Below are 22,500 nucleotides of genomic sequence, written 5' to 3' on the forward strand. Positions count from 1 at the left end.
TAACACTTCTGACTACTATTTCCGACGATCAAGACAATTCCCGCGAACTCTTTCATTTCATAGAAGTTGATTCTTCTTCTTACAAAGCAAATAGCATTTCCTATTGATTTGTCCCCTATCCTATAGAGCTGGACCTATTCTGATTCTGAATTATCCGTCGCTACGCTGTTCCCAAGGGACTAGCAAAATCGAAATAGCGAAATTCTTGGGTCATCTCAATGGGTTCAGAAACCACACGTTTCTCTGGATCATCATAGCGTACTTCTACATATCCACTAAGAGGAAGGTCTTTTCGTAATGGATGACCCTCGAAACCATAATCTGTTGATATACGGCGTAGATCCGGATGATTGATGGAAGAAACACCAAACATATCCCAAACTTCTCGCTCCCACCGGCCGGCTGATGGAAATAGACTGACTACCGGAGATATTCGTGTTACTTCGTCTGCACTGGTTTGTACACGAATGCGTGAGTTATACCGAGTACTCAGTAAATTATAGACCACTTCAAATCTTCGTTTTCGAGAGGGATAATCAACTCCGCAAATATCGATCGAAACTTGAACCCTTGTATAGGTATGCAATTTAAGAAAGCACAACAATTGAAATAGGTAGTCCGTTTTGGTATCAGATCTATTCCCATGTTCCGATCTTTCCATTTTTTGAACCCATTTCTTGGGTAAAGTCTCCCAACTATATTTGAAAATGGATTGGTTATCCATATAAAGAAAGCTTTCTTGTAGTTCCGCTTCTTTTCTTGCTCTAAAAAAAAATGAAGAAAGACTTGTTTGTTGTAAATCGCCGGTTGGGTTTACCAACCAAGAAAGACATGGGAAAAAGACCAAAGCTATCAGAAAGACTAAGATGGATAGAAAAAAGGTGGCATGATCTCAATCGAGAGTCATTTCCCTGAGTGACTCTAGAATGGAATCAACCAGATCTTCACTTATTTATGTTTTTTTTTCATTGAAGTAATAAAGCCTTCTTGCTACTAACCCGCACCTACTCATAAGCATCTTACCCGTGGGAACTTAACCCTCTAAAAGACCCATTCATTCAGACCTCCCACTCACTGGACTTCCCGCTCGCACTGATTGGATTGCTCCTTGCTTTCAAGAGTTTGACCAGCTTTCTACTATATTTCATTATTAAACAGACTGGCTATCCAGCGTCCTACTGCTTTGCCTCCTTTGCTTCGAAGGAATGCTTGCTACCGTTAGCCTTACCGAACTCTCTCAAATAAAGACTTTCCTACACTGGCACTATGCTTAAGACAGGTTTGCTGTAGTTCGCGAATAAGGACATGGCTTCATCTAGGTCCAGCTATGATGATAGACTCCCCAAGAGTCGCACGGACCGGACCTACTTTCCATATAATATATAAATAAAAAGTCTTCCGCCTTTCTCCTTGAAGCTCTTCCCGAAAGACTTATAAAAAAAAAAAGAATAGCCATTTTTTTGGAATATGACTCTATTAATTCCCTCACCTTCCCAAATGAAACTGATGAAAGAGGAGCCGTCACAGCTTCTCCTTCGGATCACTTACTCGGCTTTACAAAGCTCCCCATGGTCGCCTTCGATACCATTCCAATCAGTGATTCTTATAAACTGACTTCCCCATAGCCACTTGCTTACGACCTTTCGACTCTCGCTAAACTAAATAAGAGAATTTCACATTCACCCTTCACTTCTCGTACCGGATAGGCTCTTGGACTTGGAGCTCACAAATGCGCTGTTTGAGTGAACGAATGCGCTGTTGACATGAGATAATGAGTTGTTTGACTTTTTTCTGCTGAAGTCGGAGAAGAGGAGGTAGCGGTTCGTGCTTGAGTTGAATCACTTGACTTTGGTCCTATCTTTATATTAAGTCGTAGATCCCCTTAAAAAAAAGGAAATGACATAGGTGTACCCTACCACTGCTGTAGAAAGTCTTGAAAACTGGCTCACATGGAAGCCCGAAAAAGGTAAGGGTCAATGCAACTGTAGGGAAACATTTTCTTTGCAGTCACACGTACCAGCTTGAAAATGAACTTTCTTAAACTGGCTTTGCAACTACAACTTCCATTAGAACTAGATGGTTGGGAATTGACACTTACACTCCAAAGGCTTACCTTTTTTATGCTATTGGAGGGGCCTAGATCTTCAAGCCTTAATGTTAATGTTAATGGAAAGATTCATTCCTAAATTTGTCTATTGCCCCTGGTACTCTAACAGGTTGGGGGGTATTGGATAGCTCTTTAGCAAAGGATCTTAGATAGGTTGGTTCTATACTAGACTACTATAAGGGATCTTTTCTGACTCTACTATTGTATTGCATAAAAACCATATGATAGTGTGACTCCCTCCATATCGTGGAAGAAAGCATATTCAACACAAAATAGTCGTCTTCTTAGTGCTTATCTCTTTTCAGCGGAACATAAAGATATCCTATACTAGGCCATAATAAACTGCGTCTTATGGTCCGGTCCATAGTTAGACCTTCCCCAATCCTCTCGTGACGATCCTGGTATACTAGAATGTAGGCCTTTAGCTCCTTATCATTAGCTCTTACGCTTTCATTTAAGGTCATTATAAAATGCCAGGCCAGCCCTTGAAAAGACATATGCAAACCCATAGACATAGACAAGCTGGAGAGACAGGCATAGGACTACCAAAAGCTCACTTTAATATAAATATAAAAAAGGGGATCCCTAAATGCCTATTGGATTGGATGACAGACAGGGACCATCTTCGATTGCCTCGTATAGAACCAACCCCAAAAAAGGTCACTGGAAATGGCTGGAATGAATTGTTTTCAAACTTCTTGCCCTAGAATTTTTTCTTACTTATTGAATCTACAGAGCTAAGCACATATATTCTTTCCTTTCTCTCATTGGCTTACTTGCTGGTTTCCCCTATCCCGCCGCTTGCGGGAAAGACTTCCGCTATAGGGATAGGTAGGTCTCCTATCTGGTAATAAGAAAGAATCTATATGTACATACTGGAGGAAAGAAAAGAGCTTGCCCAATTGGAAATAGTACTGCTCAGCGAAATGTTGTATCTCTCGTTCTCAGATAGACGGACATTCAAACTAAAATCATTCCTTTTTCTTGTTTTCACTCGCTTACTAATAACTAATCAATTTTATTTTTTTTTCTGCAAGTGGAGAGGCCTGGCTCGATAGACTAAGGGATACAAAAGAAATCCATTATCCGCTTGCCTACTTTAAAACTTTGTTTTCTCAATAGATTACCATTGAGCTAGAACCAAAACTTCTTTGCCCGCGAAATCTGCTTGCCCTCATCCCTAGACTGCGGTTACGGGGACAAGGCAAGGGGGGGATGTAACAAAACTCAAAGCGATAAAGAATGAAACTGGGTGGCTTAAAGCCCTTAAGACTTCAACTCGCTCTTAGGCAGAAGCACTAGGAGCCATGGAATTAGGGGGGGCAACTCATTCACACTTGATGTTATATAACGGGATGTAAGAAAACATAACTCCCCCTGTCTCGCGCGAAGAAAGAACCAAGCAAACCGCTTTCACATCCTATGTCTTGCGCTTGACCTATAACCAGCTCTCCCTGGGAAAGAAAAGAGCTTGCAATGCGGGCTACTCTATTGGATCCTATTCGTTCGGCTGGGCTGGAAATGGCTGCCTCACTGCGTGGACTCCTACCATCGAAGCAAACTAGCCTGGCCCAACATGTAAACTTTCTCCAAGAAGGAGATGGGCTTACCCTATGATTGCCGGCTGACAAAAAGAGGTAAAGATTGAAACATTCCTTATTTATTTGGTTTGGCTTGCCTATCTCTTTGCCTTTCGATTTCTCTCAGAATCAGAAAGCCTGCTTCGCTTCCCAAGAGATTTAGGGAAAAGGGCCTTGTCGGCCACCGCTTGCTGACGACGGAACGCATCGTCAATTAAATTAAAGGGTCCTCGCGTTGGACTTAGTTGGAAAGGTAGGTGTTCGGCATGTCCCTTGGTTGCGAACTTTTTGAGTAGGGCGGGTTTGGAGATCCCATTCCTCACGTTTACCGTTGTCCCCAGACTTCACCCTTTCCTTGTATACTTTTTCATTTCAATAGTAAGGCGTGTCCCTGTCTCCAACAAGTGTGTGATCCACTGATTCACTGAGTGACTCTTTCTTACCGCGGCAGTCCCTATCTCTTAAAGCCCTATCAGACTTCCTCCCTCGAGAAGGGACTGCCTTCCAAGACGGACTCCATGTGATCCCCTGACACATGGGGATGGAGCCAATCCGAGGTACATAGGTACGAATTAGACTCTCCCAGTCGGCAGTTATGTCATTAACGACATCTACCATCTGATCAGAGTCCGTCGGAGTCACTATGGATTCTACTACTTTATTTTATTAGTCAATCTCTTGGCTAAGGGTATAGCCCTTGCAAGAGTGAAGAATGATAAGTAGAGTTTCACTAGTAAGTCGGACGTCTCATCTTTCCGACTTTACTACGATGGAAAGACGGGATAATCCTAGGATACCCTGACCTCGTCAACGAGACAGGAAAAGGCAGCAAGAGGCCTGTTTTCCGGGGCATAAGCTTGCTGCAATGACACAGCACATTTAAGTAAAGCGCAGTGAACAAGAAACCAGATTTCCGGACAAGCCTGATCACCTCCTTAGCAAACAAGTGCGCTCCGACACAGAGCTCTTTGTTGAGACCATCGGTCACTACCAAGATGACTCGATTAAGAACCATCTTAAGTAGTGGAAGACCTTCCAAGATCTTCCACTACTTAATGGCCTTAAGTCGGAACAACTTGTCAAACAGGGTAAGGTTCATTTCCATAATTTATGTAACCTTCCTGGTCCTGGTTGGGAGCTGTCTCCACAGGACACGACCAAGTGAGCTAACAGGGGGTTTAGAGCTCCTTAACACCGGATATTCCGTATTAGTTGATGCAACTCTGACTAAGGTGGATCTGGATATGATATTGACCATAAAGCAAAGCGGATACTGACTTCGAAAGTGCTCTTAATCACTTCTTTCTTGGCCTTCTCTTCAATCCAATAGCAAGAGAAGGTAGAGGAAGACAAACCTTATGTCAAAGCTTCATGCTTACTTTTTTACCCTACTTCCTACATGCCTGATCTTAATGCTTGCTTGGAGAGCGCAAATCCTGTAGCGGTAAACCAATAGCAGCGGAAAGGCCGACAACACCTGCTTTTCCGTCTTGCCTTTGCTACTTGAGAGAATGCCTTGGACCGAGACCGAAAGCAGCTCTTCCCCTCATCTCATTAGCAAGAAAACCGCTTTAATCCATTATTTCTATAAAGCACTACTTCTTTTTTTGAATTATTAAACCCCGAAAAAAGTCTCTTTCATGCTTCAATCGAGAATGCTTGCTGTCAGGCTTTCGTACCGAAACAGCTGACTTGCTTGCATCCCTTTGATTGCTTAGTCTCTCCTCCTTGCTGCACTATTATGGTACATCGGTCTAATCCTCTGATCCCGTGACTTGCCTTTCATTTACTTGTCTTTCTCTTTCATCTTTCTATCCTATGCAATCAAAAAAAAATAGGAAGATTCTATGAATATCCCCATCCATAGTAAAGACTCTTCTCAAATACGCAGTTGCCAGATTACACTAAACGAAGCCATTTGAAGTGTGCTAATGAAACCTTCTTTCTAAAGAGGATATGCCATAGGGTGCCCCGAGGATTAGAGCCAATAAATATACATCACATCGATCTAGCCTAATAAACAAGGCTCCATTCATACCGGCTTAATTCATTATTGCCTCCTACCGTATGGCATCTCCTCTACTTCAATTCAAACTAGCGCTTCGCCCCTTTCCTCTTTCTTTGCTGCAATAGATGAGATTGGCATTGGCCTAGTTCCAATCCTTTGTCAAGTCACTTAAAAGCAGCCTCCCTCCTCATTTGCTGCAGGTGAGAAAGGGCCTAGCTTTCCGCTGGCCTGATTAGTAGTCAGACTGATGATCTACCCGTCTCCGAGGGGGTAGACCTGCCGGCAACTCCTACGGCAAAAGAAAAGCGAACTCTTCCTTAACTTAAGCAGCGCTATGCTTCATCCTCAAGGTCAACGGTTCTAGCCTCCTGAACCGTCATAATGGACTTATAAAAAGCCTCTTATGCCATTTTTACCGATTTGGCTATTTGGGCCGTTTTACTCATTTCTTTGATTACCAGGGCATAAGACTGCCCGCTCCACCACGTGCATAAACTAATTATCTCATTATAGGCCAAAGCGTGACCTTTTTTCTGGCCAAACTCTGTGACAGGGATATAATATAAAAAAGGGTGTAATCCCGATTTCTCTAAAGCGCTACGTCTTTTCCCGGCCATCATGCATCGCTCCAACCTCCTATTGCCACAGCCTTACAAGCCAAGCAAGAAGTGACAAATCTCAAGAGGGACCTTACTGCCGTTCCCAGCTTAAGCGTCTACACCTCCCAACAAAGTGAATGTACCTTATGGAACCTCCGATAGGGACTTAGATGAAGCCCGCCGACCTTCTCCACCTGCTCTGTAGATGGAACCTTCGCAGAGCTACCACTTTCGAGAATCATTTTTGTCTTTTTGCCCCGGCCAAGGGCACACCACATTCTAAAGAGATCCCTAAGACTCCAGTCCTACCCCGTCTTCTTAGGATTAAGGTTGCAGCACAGTTTGATGTAGAAGTGGCTATGATAGCAAAGAGCAGAAGAGAAGAAAGATATGTATTATATATAATAAGATAATAGTTGAGAGCACTGCTAGAAAGATAAAGATGGCGATAAGAGATTCGTTCTGTCTTTCTTCACTTCTTATCTTTATCTATGATATTAACTTGAACTTGAAGACGAGTCTTATTCATAACTAGAAAGCAGATCGAAAGAAGCATAGGTACACTGAACACTAACCCAATCCAGATGAAACTACTATTATCGGAACCCAGCTTCTCTTTTTTAGCGAATAAAGATTGAAGTCGCTCTTACACTTACTCTATTTAAAATCTTTCTAATTTATCATATGAAAGAAGGAGAAAGGGGGCTGCTACTGCAACCAAGCAATTGGTGCAGACGCTCTACGATGCAATCAGACAATGAGAGAGCGGACTCTCTTTCTCTAAGGGACACTTCCTCATTTTCTTTATTCCACCCCCTTTCGTCGGTTCCAGTAATGGGAGGGGGAGTACCATGTAGTTAGGAAGATGATCGATGCCTAAAGCATGTCTACTTAAGATCTCTATCCTTTCTGGTGATCAAGATATCCCAAGAAGAGAGACCTGACGGCGCTTACTAGAAGAGAAGGAAAGAAGACACTTACTATAAATCTATTCCACCGGAAGACTACCGCTTTCTTTCTCTCTGTCCACAGCCATGACTCACCCACCTTTCCATCCCCCCTCAGCATATAGATCCACCCGATCGATGAAGACTCGAACCGAACAGTGATCAAATCGACTGACTTTGGAGAGTCAATCCTCAGGGCAAGCCAAAGGAAGGACGGGATAGAGCTCAAAGACAGGCTGAAGGCAGAGAAGGATAGACGAGACAAGGAAGCAAAGGAGAAAAGAAAGATCGGAATAGAATAGAGGTAACGGTGGAACGAACGGTAGACCCAACTCTGTATACTTAGCCGGAAGCAGGGCGTTCCACCGATTCCACTGAGGGAGAAAGCCTTTCCCGTATCTATACCTGATCTGCTAATTTCTATCCGGTAGACTTGGTAAGGTAAAAGGGCCCCGACTTATTTGATTTCCAGAATTCGAGTTCGACCGCAGCTGCCCCTTTTGTGTTTTGGGGGGATCAAGTTCCTTGCCAACTATCGACCCCGATCTCTTTTCATTTTTGGTATTACTAGCCTAGCCTTCGTAAATCACACTAAAGCAGAGCACCCAACTATGGCAAGGCCCCCTTAAGTAAGGGTTAGGTTAGTCAATCCGGCCCGAGACGCGTTCGTTGACAAAACCGCCGTAGGAATGGAGACCTTTCAATAGAGCGGAGGCGAACTGATCAACGAGAAAGAGGCCCTACTCACTACAAACGAATACACCACAAGATCGAACTGCACTCATGCCTCTCCCGCATCAAGTTGACCGACCCCCTACGTAGTTCTTCTATCAATCATGTACGTAGGTAGGGTCCTCCATTCTGATTGGTATATCATGAAAAAAGCCATTTGCACCAGGCGCACTGCGCTTTCCCTTGCCTAGATGTTCGCCTTTCTAAGTCAAGTAATGGTGACCCGCCGAAGACTGGAGCCTCAAAACATGTTGACGAAGACCCCCGAACTGAGGGTTCGATCAGTAGAGGGGACGACTTTCCCTCCCCGGAAGAAGAATAGCCCCGCTCTCTAGCCGACTGATCCCGTGGATCATATAACTGGGAGGGAACGTGTCACATTAGAGGTGAACGATAATTACCACGATGAGGCTGGTCCCTCTTTGATTTTAGTAGACTAAGCTATTCATATGAATGCCGGGCTCTTTCTTTCACTGCTAACCCCAATAAGTCAGTTTCTTAATGCTGATATTTTATGTTTCGTCGAGCCCCGAGCTTGTGGTCCTCCTTTGAGTGTGGGTTCCATTGGATGAATCTCTCAAGTCAAGGTTCACGTACATAGCAGCAAGAATGGTGCAGCGCCTCTTTCTCGTTCTCGCTCGGGAGCCAAAACGAACACGCCTGCTACCTACTGTACTGGACCTTCGACCAGGCATTCTACCCTTGTCGAATCGGAACCAACCACCACTGTATTGCGCTCGAACAGTTGAGCGGCCGCCGGCCAGCAACTTCCGTACTGTACACAGATATAGATTCATTCTTCGTACCTGGTCCAACTTCACAACCCTTCGCGGGTTGGTAAGAAGTCAGTCTTGTTTGGTAAGACTCTATTGAACAAAGCAAAGAAAAGAGAGTGCTCGACCGGAACAACGGCCAACAAAGACCGTAATTACATAGATAACTGCTCCTCCCTTTCTCCGGCTTTAAGGCGAACCGTATGGCGGCCGGAAAGAAAAGAAAGACGACCTCCTCACCTTCTCGTAGATGGTGTCAGTGAGAGCAACTTTAGTATCCCCCGTTGACCTTCTTTTGTAGATAGAATCTTCAATGAGTGGAAACAACTTACTAATAAAGGTGCGCTTGTTGAGTAAGGCCGTTTTCTTGCAGGAGTGCTAACGCGCGCCCTTATTCTTCGCTTGCTCCGCAGTACGAGCCTCATACAGAGCTGCGCCCCTTTAATATGATGAGAAGAGGGGCCGCCCTCTTTTCTGCACCAATCTTTATTTACTACTATCTATCTTTTTTGGGGGTGTATAGCTCAGTTGGTAGAGCATTGGGCTTTTAACCTAATGGTCGCAGGTTCAAGTCCTGCTATACCCAAACAAACCTACCTTACACTATACCTATTCATTAATAAGGATGCGTAGTAACGTTCAAAGATCACTCTTTGGCCTTTAGACTCGCTTCAGCGACTTCGCCCTTTAAGTGAGAAGGGGGTGAGGTAAGGAGTAGTATAAGAGTGGCTCGGTCATCCATAGGCCTCTCCTTATTGGATTCATTCTATTCTATAGGGCGGGGCTGCAGACCAACAATCCAGCAAAAGGGCTTAAAAGCTCCTTTATCAAACCTTCCCCTTTTCAAAAAAAGAAGGTCAGCATCAAAGCCCAGCAAACCCAACCTATACAAAGAGCTCTTTTCAGCCCCTACTCCTAACAAGTGAAAGTAGCTGGCACCCACCATACCTTGCTTCGTGCCCTCGGTTTACTTCACTGGGGCTCTCTTCCCTTGGAACCAGGTATGACAGTTTACTTCTTTTTCTTCACTGACAGCATCCCAATGAAGATGTTCTTTTGTAACTGCCAGGGAGCTGGATCTAATGAATTGATCATAAAATGGAGAGATTTGGTTAACGGGAATGATCGTGGTACTCATTGAAACCCGAACTCAGAGTCGACGAGCATGAAGCAGAACCATCTGAGCACACCGAGCGGCGCATCAAGCAAATAAAGAAGGAGGGAAAGCATCGAATGGGATGTGGGAAGCGAGCTTACCGGTCTTTGCTATGGATCTTTCCCCTCGCTATAGCTACCATGTTCAGTGCCCAAACATAGATATGCCTACCTACATCTTATCTTACTACACCCACTCACCGCTCTTGGAGGTATATGAGACAGACTACGCGCTAACAGCTTTAGCAACAAGGCTATAGGCTAAACAACTAAAAAAGCAAGCATTGAAAGACGCTCACCTAGTGCATTCACCCTAAGGGAAAGTTCCTGAGTCAGTCAACTCAATTACAATCAATCAAAGAAGAGCACTATAAGCTTTCTACGCGCACCCTACGTACATAACTCCGCGATAGGACAGCAAAGGAGACACTAAATACACGCACTACAGAAGAAGCTATGTGATCAACGCGAGAAGCCTAATTGCATTTAGGAAGGAACGCATGCGCATTGGCTAGAGCAGTCACTTCCGGAGTTAGCTCTGCAGATGAAGCAAGCAAAGGCAGAAGGTTGAAAATCCACTCTTGCACAGAGCCTCTTACTCGCCAAGTGGATAGGCAGCAAGCACAACTGGATCTCCTCATCTACGATGCCTCCTTCTTCCATATGTCCGGAAGCCTTATCTTCGTCTCAGAACTCAAGCCCCTTCCCTTTACTCCATAGGGCATTCGACTATTCCCATTCACTCTATCTACTTTGGCTAATAATCTTAAATATCTGGTCATTGGCCCAAGGTCAGCTCTTGTCTATGAAAGTAAGTTCCTTCTCGGTTTCGCATGCCAATTGGCAACTGCTCTATTTCGTATCATCCCACCCAGAGGGAAAGATATGAGGTAATTTATTCATTAATAAAATTTCATTGCCTTAGTTACCAGGAAAGATCTGATGTGAACAAAAGAAGATCATGGTTGAATGCTCACAAGACATGTGACATTGGTTTAAGTTGAATCGACTGTGAACGAATGGGTTAAGCGAAAAAGGGCGTTGATCCAGGATTCGATTCGAGGCTTGACCAATCCGGAAGTTGCTGAAAGAGAAGCGGAAAGGGACATCTTGAACTCAGGGGGAAGGGACGCTAACAAGTACTAAAAAAAGACTTTCCACAAGCTCGATCTTCTATTCAAGGATTCTTCTGCCTCACAAGTACCGGGCGATCCCGACCGCACCGATGCGGCTTAACCATCGTTTATCCACAGATCTTACTTTGAAACAACTTGGAGGGGAAGGCATCCCTTAGAAGCTGCATGAGCACTTTTACCAAAGAATGTAGGGAATAGCTAAATAAAAGGAGCATTACTTCGAACCAACCAGAAAGAAATCCAATTTGGAGTACTAACCAAAGGAGCATAAGCGGAAACGTAGAAAGACCAAAAACCCAGCCTCTTGCTGAACGAGATTATCATTCTCTTTTCCAAGCCCGGTTATTGAACCTATGCTCTACTCAATCCCAAGTACCCGTATACGCTACCTTCCTTGATCGACCCAGAATGTACTATCTCTAGCCGTGAATTCACTACACGAACATTTAACATATGAAAGATAAACGAGATCCATTGCACAAGTATGCTATTTCAATCAGTCCATGCTATCCGCTACACAGGGTTATTCAATTCCGTTTGATTCAAGACAAGCAGGAACGCTTCAAATAGACTACAGTGGACATATTCTATTATTCAGAGAGCCGCATAGACCCTCGATTTAGTTTAGAAACAAGAAGATTACAGCCTAGTAGTAGGTGGAGGCACTAAGTAGCCAAAGGGTATGACGAAAGGCTACAGCTATGCATAGGAAGTCTCAGTTAATGGGATGCCGGGTTCCCTTTGAGTGTAGAAAAGCTGCTGCTCGATTTGAATTGAGGCTTCGCTTCCAATCGCCATAGTGAAACTTCTGATTAGCCCTACTCTACTAGATTAGCCATAGCTAATTCGATAAAGGAGGGGTGAAAGACTAAAATTTCGATATATGTAGAAAGGGCACGACCTTTTTAGAAACAAAGACTACGAGACTTTTATCCATCCACTGTTACAAGAATGGTATGTGCCTCCATTAGGAAGAGAGGGAGAATGTGACTCAGTTTCGGTTGAAGTTGGCTTGCTGGATCTTGGAGTTGAACGTGAATAATTGTGAGAAATTACCCCCTTGTGTATACTTCTGTTCCTAAGGGAAGGGGCTTACTCATATATATAATATAAAAAAGAAAGTTTGCACTTAATCTATTAAGGCCAATCTTCTGATCCTCAACTATTCTCAACCCTCGGAGTCTAAAAAAAAAGATGTGTATCTTGCTATTGGTATCAATCGGTCCTCTCTTTCCTTTTGGTGGCGCATGCTTAGATTACCCTTATTCTTCATCTTCTCTACCCTTCGGTTGCTTAGGGCGCCCTGAGGGATTCGCCTCTAGGAGAATAGTTATTGATCACATAGCTTGGGTACTAGAAGTTGCTGATCGTATCATTCGGGCAGAGCCTGGGTCCCTTTGTATTATGTATAGCGCAGCTCCCTCTTTCTTTTGCTAGTTTTGTTCCGATCGATGAAGGAAACTCGGTAGCGCGCGGATTCGTTTTCCTATTTCACTGGGATCGGTCCTAAGGCGCGTGCTTCAATTCAATATTGTCTTGATTGGCAGTCGCTCTTCTGTATTTTGAATCTTCAGAGATACCCTTAGAGTTCTGTCCTGAATTGGAGGGTTGTTGAGTCAAGTCAAGAAGAATAAAAAGAAAGTCCCACAAAGGAATCTTGGACAATGGGCACAAGTCTTTATTAAAGAATTAGTATCTCCATTATAATTAGCATTTCTATCAGCTCTGCTCTTTTGTCTCCTGAATATCATCTCGAGACCCAAACAACGAGATCCGGATTGGAACCAACGCATATTCAAAGCTTATGGCCCTTCAATACAACCCCCCTCTGTATAAAACCGTAAGTGAGCGGTGCGAGTCTACAAAGAAGACTTTCCATCTTCCTTCTTTGGCGCTGCTGGAGATGCCCCACAAGGCCTTCTTTCTCAAGATTTCATTTTTCGCCGCGGTGAACAAAAGGAAGCAACGCCGCTACAAGCAATAGAAAGCCACGTTTATTAATCCATTTCAGTAGGTGGCGGTGTACACTAGGTATCAACAAAGGACGCTTTCTCTCACCCAGCCCTTTGGAGGTGTTCACTCTTCGCCTTCGGCTTTCTATTGAATGATCCATCTGGTGTGCTATTTATACTCCGTCAGTGAGGGCTTCTCCCTTTTCAATCTACATGGCATACGTACACGAATGAATATTCAAACTCATCGACTCGGCTCAAAGCATATGATCAAAGCTCTAGTGGCGCACATAGCAATATCAGAATAGAATTCTCGTCGGCCTGACCGGCAGTAATAGCGAACTAACACTGTTCTAATAGAAAGGGGGAGTCCCTCTTTGCGGTAGATAACGCAACCGAACACAAAATGATTCGGTCTCGCAAAGCATCTGGGCGAGCCCCTCCCTACTAAGCATACGTTTATTACCAGATCCGATAACAGCGATTCTCCGTCTCTGACCAGGAGGTATCACATCTACAGACATTAGCCCCAAATGCTAGCTCGCATTATGAATTAATAGTAAGTCGCTACATCATGCTTTTGAGGAAGCTATTCGGGCTTACCCGCCTCCTATTTATCAATTCTTTCCGTTTGATGGGCGTGCTCTTGTTTCTAGGTTTGGATGTTCTTTAAGGGTCTACTAGATTACGTCAATACATGAATCTCATCTTTCCAATCTCTTTCTTCTTTACCCGCTCATTCCTCTGACTTTATGCCTTCTATTCGGCTCCTACCCTACCAAGTCCGACCGGGGGTTAACTTTTCGTTATCAACTGCTTTCTTACTTTAAAATGTTGTATCATGGGCTTGAGGTATCACCGCCTACGAGTATAGATTTCCCGTTCGGTACACATACCCGAAGGATAGAACCTCTCGCCTCTTCTGTGGAAGCATCCTTAGGGAGGTCAAGTCCATATAATAGGACTAGCCACAAGTACTGAGACAATATCTAAAATATTTGCAATTCTTCACTTTTTTTATTTTAACCCAGTTCCGGGAATCAGGCAAGTAAGATCTTTAACACAAGCTTGGCACCTAGGAATAGGCGTTTTATGGATGATTCAAGCCCTGCACACTCAAAGGCGAGAACGAAGTAGCGATTGCTCGTCCAAATGGGTTACCACCAAATCAAGAAAAATAAAAATTATATGTATTGAATTTATACCTCAATCAGCCCTTTAACACCTTCGAAAGAAAAAAGAAGGAAAGCACCCATCTCAAGTGCCTTGCTTCCTCTCCTTATCAGTCGAGCTATTTCATTCCTTCTTTTTTCCAAAGCAGGGTTAGCGTGAAAGGGTGAGTTGACTCGGGAAAGAGTTATGAGTTAGCTTCGGGATATGGCCTTTGCCTCGGATTATCCCATAAATTGGAACTGTTGATGCATGGGAGGGAATAAGAAGAAGAGGAACGTAGTAACTCGACTGTAAGGAGAGGAACGAAGAGAGAAGAAAGATCCTGATTTTATCAATGAATAACTTGCGTCAGATAAAAAGAAAGCAAAGAAACCTGCATTAACCCAGGATTTTTCAAAGCAATACCGGTAGCTAAGGGCTTTGAAGTTGTTGCTTAACACATCCTATTCGAACAATCAAGATAAAGGGGCTTTTAAGTAAGGATTCCCGGGGGTTTCTCAGAGAAATTCCGATAGACTATTAAGGAGAAAATAACTGTAAGGAAGATTGCCGGATTGATTTATAATTTAGTAAGGAAAGCCAGGGGATTTCTATCAAGGGCAGCTATGTCAGGGATGCTCGTCCGAAGAAAGTGAAGATATCCAGGGAGATTCATAGGGGCGTATCAGGAATTGGCCTCTTATTAGGACTCTACCACTCCTATGGAAAGGTATTCCAAGGAAGCATCAATCAATATGCGGGAACCCGAATTCAAAAGAAGAAAGCCTTCATGCATCCAGGGGAGCTACACCCATCTCACTAACAGGATAAACCGGATAGACAAGTCCTTATTTTAGAGATTCAGTCCCAGGTTTTCTGAGAGCAGCGGAGCAAGAAGAAGATACGGCTACTTCCCAAGCATCCTAGTAATCTAGTCTGCAAAAAAGCAGCTAAAAGCGACGTCCCAGTCTTGAGACCTGATCAATCCCATGAATTCTCAATCCTTATGCTTATCAGTCTTCGTTACTCGGATTACAGTCGAGCTATTTTGTGTGTGATTGTCTATTTTAAGATCATATTGGAAACCTGGGATATGCCCATAGGGAAACCTATATTATTAACATGTTTGGCAGGAACGTACCTATCGTCATATCTGAGGGGACCCTATCTCCGGTCTCAGCAAGCTATGGGATATAACAAGGAATGCACCTTCCTCTTTGGAGGCAGGGTCAGTCATTCTGCTTTGGTTCTGCTGTTAACCACAACTAACATGACTTAACCAAGTCAGATGGCCTCTATTCTTTTTCTTTTTTTAACTCCTTTCCTAATGTTTTGTTTGGGAAATCTCACTCACTACACACAATCTATATGATATGTGTGATGCCGACACCTAAGATAGAGAGAGTTACGACGACTATAATCAGAAGAAGAGGTTATGAAGTAACTCGACTGATAAGGAGAGGAAAGACCTCGGGCATTGAATCTCTGGCCTTAGCCTGCCTACCAGTCTTGATCTCTTGCAAGAACAAAGGGAAGCACTAAGAAACTATTTCAGCATGCAATTGGCAGAAATTATTCACTCGGATGCTCTCACAGCGATGCTGAAAAGGTCATCTCTACTCTGGCTCAACACTTCCCTTACTTACGCGAAAGAATCATCCTCAGAAAACAAGCATCCCGGATGGTTGAGCTCAAGCGAAGCACCCTGAGAGCAAGAAGTTCGATCAATTCTGCCAAAGCCTCTCAGTCTACTGCTTCTGAAAAGACTTCTTACTACTCTAGTTAGGAAGTATAGTTTCAATATGGGCTTCTATCTTATTTGTTCTCCTCTGCTTACAAACTGGGTAAGAAGAAGTAGAAATCTGCAGTTAAGATGAATGCAAGAATCGGATCTGAGCTCCCCCGGCTCTACGACCCCGCAAGGCACTACTGTAGAGCTCTTTGGGCGAGACTTTCTCGATCACAGCTTCTCACTGACAGACTAGCAATTCAAGAACAGCTTCTTTCTCTTACGCAATTTAGACTCTCCACAACAATCTGTATTTCGAAACAAGGAAAAGGATTCTCGACATGCTATGCAAGGCGGCAGGTGCTACTTCCTGTTAGACGAAGCTTAATGTGTTTTCTATTGGACTTGGTTGAGTTGAAGAAGAAAAGAGAGTGAGTTTGATTCCTTTCTCACTGAGGAAACTTGGCAAAGGTTTCCAAGCCGTAGTCCAAGAGGCAAAGGTTGTTTGCCTTGCTTTCAAACTGACTTGCCTTATCCTATTGGGTGAAAGTACTATTACTGCTATACCCGTCTACCCGGTCTTACTGTGAGCCCTCCCACTCTTGGAAGAAGTCACACCTTAGACACGGTAGGTCAGATTAGAACTGAAAGGCCCTTAGACCATTACACAATGGAGCACTTGCTTACACCACTAGTTAGAGAACTGGGGAAGGGGGAAGAAAGGAGCAACTTAGATCTCCACCGTCCTCCTTATGTGATGCTTACTAATCCAGCGGATCCCTCACCAGATGCTTAGTCAGAGCCATTCTCCTTGTGCTTTGATAGACTACTATAATAGACTCTTTAGGAGAAACATTCTCCGCTTCGGCTTGCCTCTGGAAGCTCTATTGTTAGACAGACCTTAGCGGACTACTTATTTGAAGCTTGACTTGTTCTCAGGATCTAAACTGACTGGAAAGAAGAAGCATTAACGGATGAAAGTAAGGATGGAAAAAAAGAGGCTGTTAGCTCTTGCTTTGCCTCGGATGCGGCACCCTCTATTCCTAAACTAGAGAGCGTCAGGGATGCTTTGGAATAAGCTAAGCTCTTCCAGTGAGAGTGGCCTATCCACTGCGCCGATCCCTTTTTTATTCTTATCAGCGGGATAGGGAACTAGTCCTCTGCGATTGCACGACCTTTCCTCACCAGCAGAAAATAAAAACAATCCAACGCCTAGAGTTTCTTTTTAGGCAGCCTAATTCTTTCTCCCTAAACATATATAGAAAGAGGAGTAACGACGGGACAGGTCACGACTACGTGTTTGACTCCGGCCAGAGAGTTCTTTTGTCCAACTACTACTCCAACTCTATAGAAAAGACAGTCAGGCCTCTCCCTTGAGCCCCGGGAGGACAGGTTATATTCAGAATAAGAAAAAGATTCCAGCAAGAAAACGGATGGCAATCAACGGCTTTATAAAGCTCAAGGAGTTGCTTGTTGGCTGGGAAGCGAAGAAAGAACGTAAGCACGCCAGTGGGTGTCTTTCGCATGTTGCCATTCCAGAGGTGAAAGTACACTTTCTTTATTCTTTATTAAATTTCTGGCATAAGAGGGCTTTTATCTTTGCTCTTTTAGCGGAATAAGAGCAGTTTGGTAAGATTATAATATAGGTCAGAAAGAATCAAATGTCCCTAGTATCAGGAAAGAGGGTGCACATTCATAGGCCAATCTGTTTTCTTGCCCGTTCCCAGGAAAGGTATGAAAGACGCCTATTCTTCAGGCAAGGAGCGCTTCCTATATAGAATATGTCCGAACTTCTTTCCCCGTACCGGACCGCAGCAGCTAAAGGACGTGCCACTGGACGAGGATTTCTTTCATTTTTGTTAATATTCTATGAGCGCGTTCTCCTCTTTTGAAAGAAAGATGTAAAGTGTGGTCTTCTCGTCACTCTTCGGGATGCTAAAGAAATAGTCGGTATTGATTCGATTCTTCCATGGGATATGGGTTTACATGGCGGGGACTCCCAACTTATTGAATAGGTGACGATGGTCGAGGAATAGGCCTTGGCAACAGCAAGCCTTTCTCCTTTCTTTTCGTTTGTTTATTCCACATGACTACTCGAGGGTTCCAAAAAGGGTAGTGTGAGGCTAGCAAATGTCGTCTTACGATCATGATACTCGGAGCCTTAAGTGAGCTCCCGCTAGGCTAGGTTAGGTGTAGCAACCTGACGACACGAAAGGTTTCGAATCTTCAATGCTACTCCTAAACAGTAAAGAGGAAGGCTTGGACCAGCTCCTTAATTTGTAGGCGAGAAGCTCTTTGTTCGAGTTGACTGTGTGATTGTGGTTTTATTTATGGCAACCGGAAACCTTTTCCTGAATTGAGAATGAGTAGAAGCTTGACAGGGGTTTATGGGATGGATGCGGGAAAGAACTCCCCTTTTGCAAAGCAAGGTTTCACCCTCTGATTACACTTTTTTTTTTTTAGGGATGGGATCTTCTGCCTAGATTAGATCTCTCACGGGATTCATCTGGCATTTCTGGATGGACTGGCATTGAGCATGTCATTCCGGACTTCGCTATTCTCACAGTCAGATCGGACATTGAAATCTGAAGTAAACTATCAAGACAGGACTGTCTTATCTATTTTATTTGCTGACAGTTGTATTCTCTCTCCTATTAGCTGTCAGTTGCAATATTGACTTTTTTGTCTTATCTTCTTTCTGAACATCTTACCTTCCTTGTCTTAGCGGTGCAGATCTTCTTTATGCTTTAAGTGGATCTTCCATGTGCCAATCAAAGAGAACGAAGTGCACTACACTTAGCTCTCTAGGTTAACGTCCAATCCTGTCCACCTAGCATCCCACCTTCCCCAAGTTTTAGTATTGGGCACCAGGTCTTTCGATGAGCTTACTAGAGGGAGAGAGATCGATTAGCCGTGAAGGGGCCCCTTGCCCACTCCCCTTCCCCCCATTTCCGGGGGCCTCGTCCTCTTCAGGTAGGAGAGACTACACCTTTCAAAAGGAGAAACTTAGAAAACAAAGAGAATCAAAAAGGCCATCATTAATGCGAACAAGGCAATAGCCTCGGTTAGAGCAAAGCCCAGGATTGCATATCCGAATAACTGTTTTGCCAATGATGGATTTCTTGCCACGGAATGAATTAATGAACTGAATACGTTTCCAATACCTACAGCAGCTCCCGCTGAAGCAATTGTAGCAGCTCCGGCACCCATTGATTTTGCACCTTCTAACATCTCGAATTGAGAAAGTCTCGTCACGCTCTTTCATTCACGATTTTATGTTCTCGTCGCTTCTTCCCCTCGTTCCTTTTCTCTTGGACATCTCACTTTAGGAAGCAAAGGCAAGCAGACTAGGCGGCAGAGGTTGTCTTCGCGGAAGGGGAAGAGTAGGAGGCTTTGAGTCGGGCATCAAAACTCGGCGTAGATAGAAAGTCCGCTACCCATTCAAGCAGCTTGTAAGGCTACAGTACTGCTTCATATAAGATGTACCAAGGACAAGTCAGATAGTGCACATTACTAGTGGGATAACTTTAGACTTATGTCTCACTCTTCTGGATAGCACAGGAAAGAGAAAGAAGACTAAGCAGACGATTCGGTGGGGCCTCACTTCAGGGGGAACATAGGCAAGGAAAATCCTGTCTCACTAGATCTATTGCTGGGGGCTAAAGCACAGGTTTACCCGCTAGTGGGTTTTTCTCTTTCATCGGTTCTGGAACGGGTCTGACTGGAACATCGCTGTCACGAACAGCGTAAACTGAGTATGGGTAGTCTAACTACTCATGCTAGTAGTTTATCTACTAGATGCTCTATAACTCACTAGAAAATAAGATTCTAAACTGGATTGACTCGGCCGATGAACCAACCTCACCAGGGACGCAAAAGGTAGACCCAGTGGACTGACTACTATAGCTGGTACTCCAAAAAGGGAAGGTAACATGCCGGGACGGCGAAAACGAGAAGAAGGATCAAAACATCGAAAGCCTTTCTGAGCCAGAGAATTGGACGTGTGATCCATAATAGAAGAGCCTTTTAGCGTAGCGGCGAAACGTGCCTGCTCTACGATCAAAGAATTTTTTGAATTGATAAGTATTCATGAGTGCATATACGTGGGCCTCCGGTCCTCGGACCTCAGTGTCCCTTTTGTCTTCCTCGTAGGGCGGCTCCTCGCCGTAGCCTGCTATCTCCTCCAACTCGTCATAGAATGAGGCCATGTTCACACCGCTTCGCCCCTTTATTGATTGACTGGATTGGCTGGCTTAAGAATGGAAGGCTCTTCAAGGCAATGAAATTTTTGGTTCCAGTTGTGCGGTTGAAAATACATACGAAAAGGAAGAAAGAATAAGGCAAAGATCAGAGAATAGCTAACTCGTGTTGACGAAAGAATGCTTCGGTGGCTGTAGCTAATACAAGGAAAGCGAGTAGGAATTACGACACCAAGAGCTCGTTCACCTTCAGACCAAGAACTCAAAGAGCGAGAGCGAGCCACGTAATCCACATACTAATCAATCTTACTGATACTGAATGATAGCAAAACAAATAGATCAATAGAAAGACGAATAGATAGAAAAATGATTCAAACACTAGAGCATAATCCAAAAAAAGAAAAAAGAAATGCCTTGAGCATTGAAGCCGGAAGGAAAGCCATTAAGCAAGCCCCTAACTCCATACTCTATTTCCTGCCTTTGCCCTCTCAAGCAAGATAAATTGAACCAAATGCAATCAATCGTCAGACCGCCGGAAGTCACTCTTTCTCTTTTCCAGGCATACAATCAACACTTCTTTCATTCAAAGGTAGGTGTATAAGCCCTTATATTGATCGATTCGCCTAAACGAGTTTCACAAATTCGTTAAGGACACAACCCTAACTAATATGAAAGGCTATGGATATAGTCTACATCGGCTAGTCATAGGAAGAATAAAAAGACCAGCGTTAGGCCTCTTCAGCTAATAGATGTGTCAAAGACCGTTGCCAGGTTCAAGCTACTGAGGGTTCACTTGAACCTGGCAATTAGACCCAAGTGAGAAATGGAGAAAAGAAAGCAATAAGATAAAAGAGGGGAAAGACCTGAACACCCTCGGCGTTCTGCGCACAAAGGGGGAGCACACTTATAGCGACAGAAGTGAGAGAGCGGGATTGAGAGGACCCCGTGGGGCTCGAGGAAAGAGCTGAGACTCTGCAAAATAAAAAAAATGGAAATGAGATCAAAGGTAACGATATACCTCTCATGTCAAGGGTAATGAATGGCAGAAGAGTAGTCCAGAGAAACCCAGCGCTTCCATTCGGAAGGTTTGGCTTGAGAAGAACATACTGTAACTCCCACTTTTTCAGCCCCTGGCATCTCCAAGCTTTGGGACGAAGCTGGACTAAGACTCTTTTCGTTGGGTTGCCTTTCCGGTAAGAGAGTAAGCGTATGAAGAAGAGTTCATAGGCGGATCGAACTCCAAGCAAAGTTTAAAGCGGTAAGGCATTCAATTAATTAGGCTGTGGTCAATCTTCAGATATGGAATAGGTACCAAACCGGAGTCAGAGTCAGCTGCGGCATTTCATTCAGTCAGCTTGGCTTTTTATCTAGTTTGCCTTTTCCTTGGCGCCCTTCTTTAGTCAATCTCGCATTGGTCCATTCCGGTCTTCAGTCAGTCAAGTCAGTGTGCACCAAGCAAGTAAGCAAGCCAGTGAATTGATCCGAGGGTGAATAGACTAAGGTAGTGAAGTCATCCTAGCTCAATGCTTTCCTATCTGGTCCTGGAGCCTTCAATTAAAAAAAAGACCTTACGGAACGGAAAAATGGAATCCTCTGAGATAGGTTGAGAAAGCGCGTTAATATCCTGTTGAGAAGTCATCTTGCCACTAAGATAAGGATCTAAATCAAATAATATTAGGAATGATGGTCAGTAGTAAAGAGGTTCTGGTAATCTCGCACGATGTGGCCGCCAAGGATATTGGTGTGATTCAATATCCAATTTCCAGTCCTAAAGGGCTCAAATCCTATGACGCCTTCCGCGTTTAAGGGTGGATAACTGAAATGAATAGTCTTGGACTCCCCTTTTTTTAAAATCCAACTGATACGGGATTTAATAAACAAAAAGTCCTCTTCCCCCAGAGTTCAATGTGTTAGGCGGAATCGCATATGAGGCAAGGTTTTTCTCCCTTAACCTCTTTTTTTCCCACCAATCAGCCGGGACATAGTCAAGGAGGGGAACTGCAAGTAAAGTAAGCACATATGTCATTCTCTTCCTCTTATCTAGCTAACCCTATTTTTTTTGTTTTGAAAGGCTTTCATTCAGGTTGTGTTGTCCTCCCTCCGGTCGCCTTGATGAATAGCATTTATGACAGGAATTTTTGGTTATACCCGGTATTCCCCCCTAACTCGATCTAAACCTGAAGTCTAGTAAGGACAGATTCACTCTTCAACTGTTATCTACGTGAAAACAGACTATCTTCGTCTTATGCGATCTACGAATATCATAATAGGTAAGTCAGAAGATTGTGTAACGATGAAATAGAATTCTCTCCCGGAAGTATGCTTTGCTGAATATCTGGTCGGTCTTCTTTCTTTCCTGATCTCAACCCGCTCATTGGTACTGAGGCTACTGTTCTCACCCTTTTATTTACGGAATGCTTTCTGAAGAACT

The 22,500-nt window shown here is 43.9% G+C and overlaps 1 non-coding gene across 1 annotated transcript; it reads left to right on the forward strand.

The window, feature by feature from the left end:
- Positions 1 to 9,259: 9,259 nt before the first annotated feature.
- TRNAK-UUU (transfer RNA lysine (anticodon UUU)) lies at positions 9,260 to 9,332 on the forward strand. Its single transcript has one exon. It is a non-coding gene; the product is annotated as a tRNA-Lys (tRNA).
- Positions 9,333 to 22,500: the final 13,168 nt, after the last annotated feature.

Source organism: Vigna unguiculata, unplaced genomic scaffold (genome assembly GCF_037176805.1).
Source record: "Vigna unguiculata cultivar grain cowpea cultivar isolate G323 ecotype 2 unplaced genomic scaffold, ASM3717680v1 ptg000240l, whole genome shotgun sequence".
Taxonomy (NCBI): domain Eukaryota; kingdom Viridiplantae; phylum Streptophyta; class Magnoliopsida; order Fabales; family Fabaceae; genus Vigna; species Vigna unguiculata.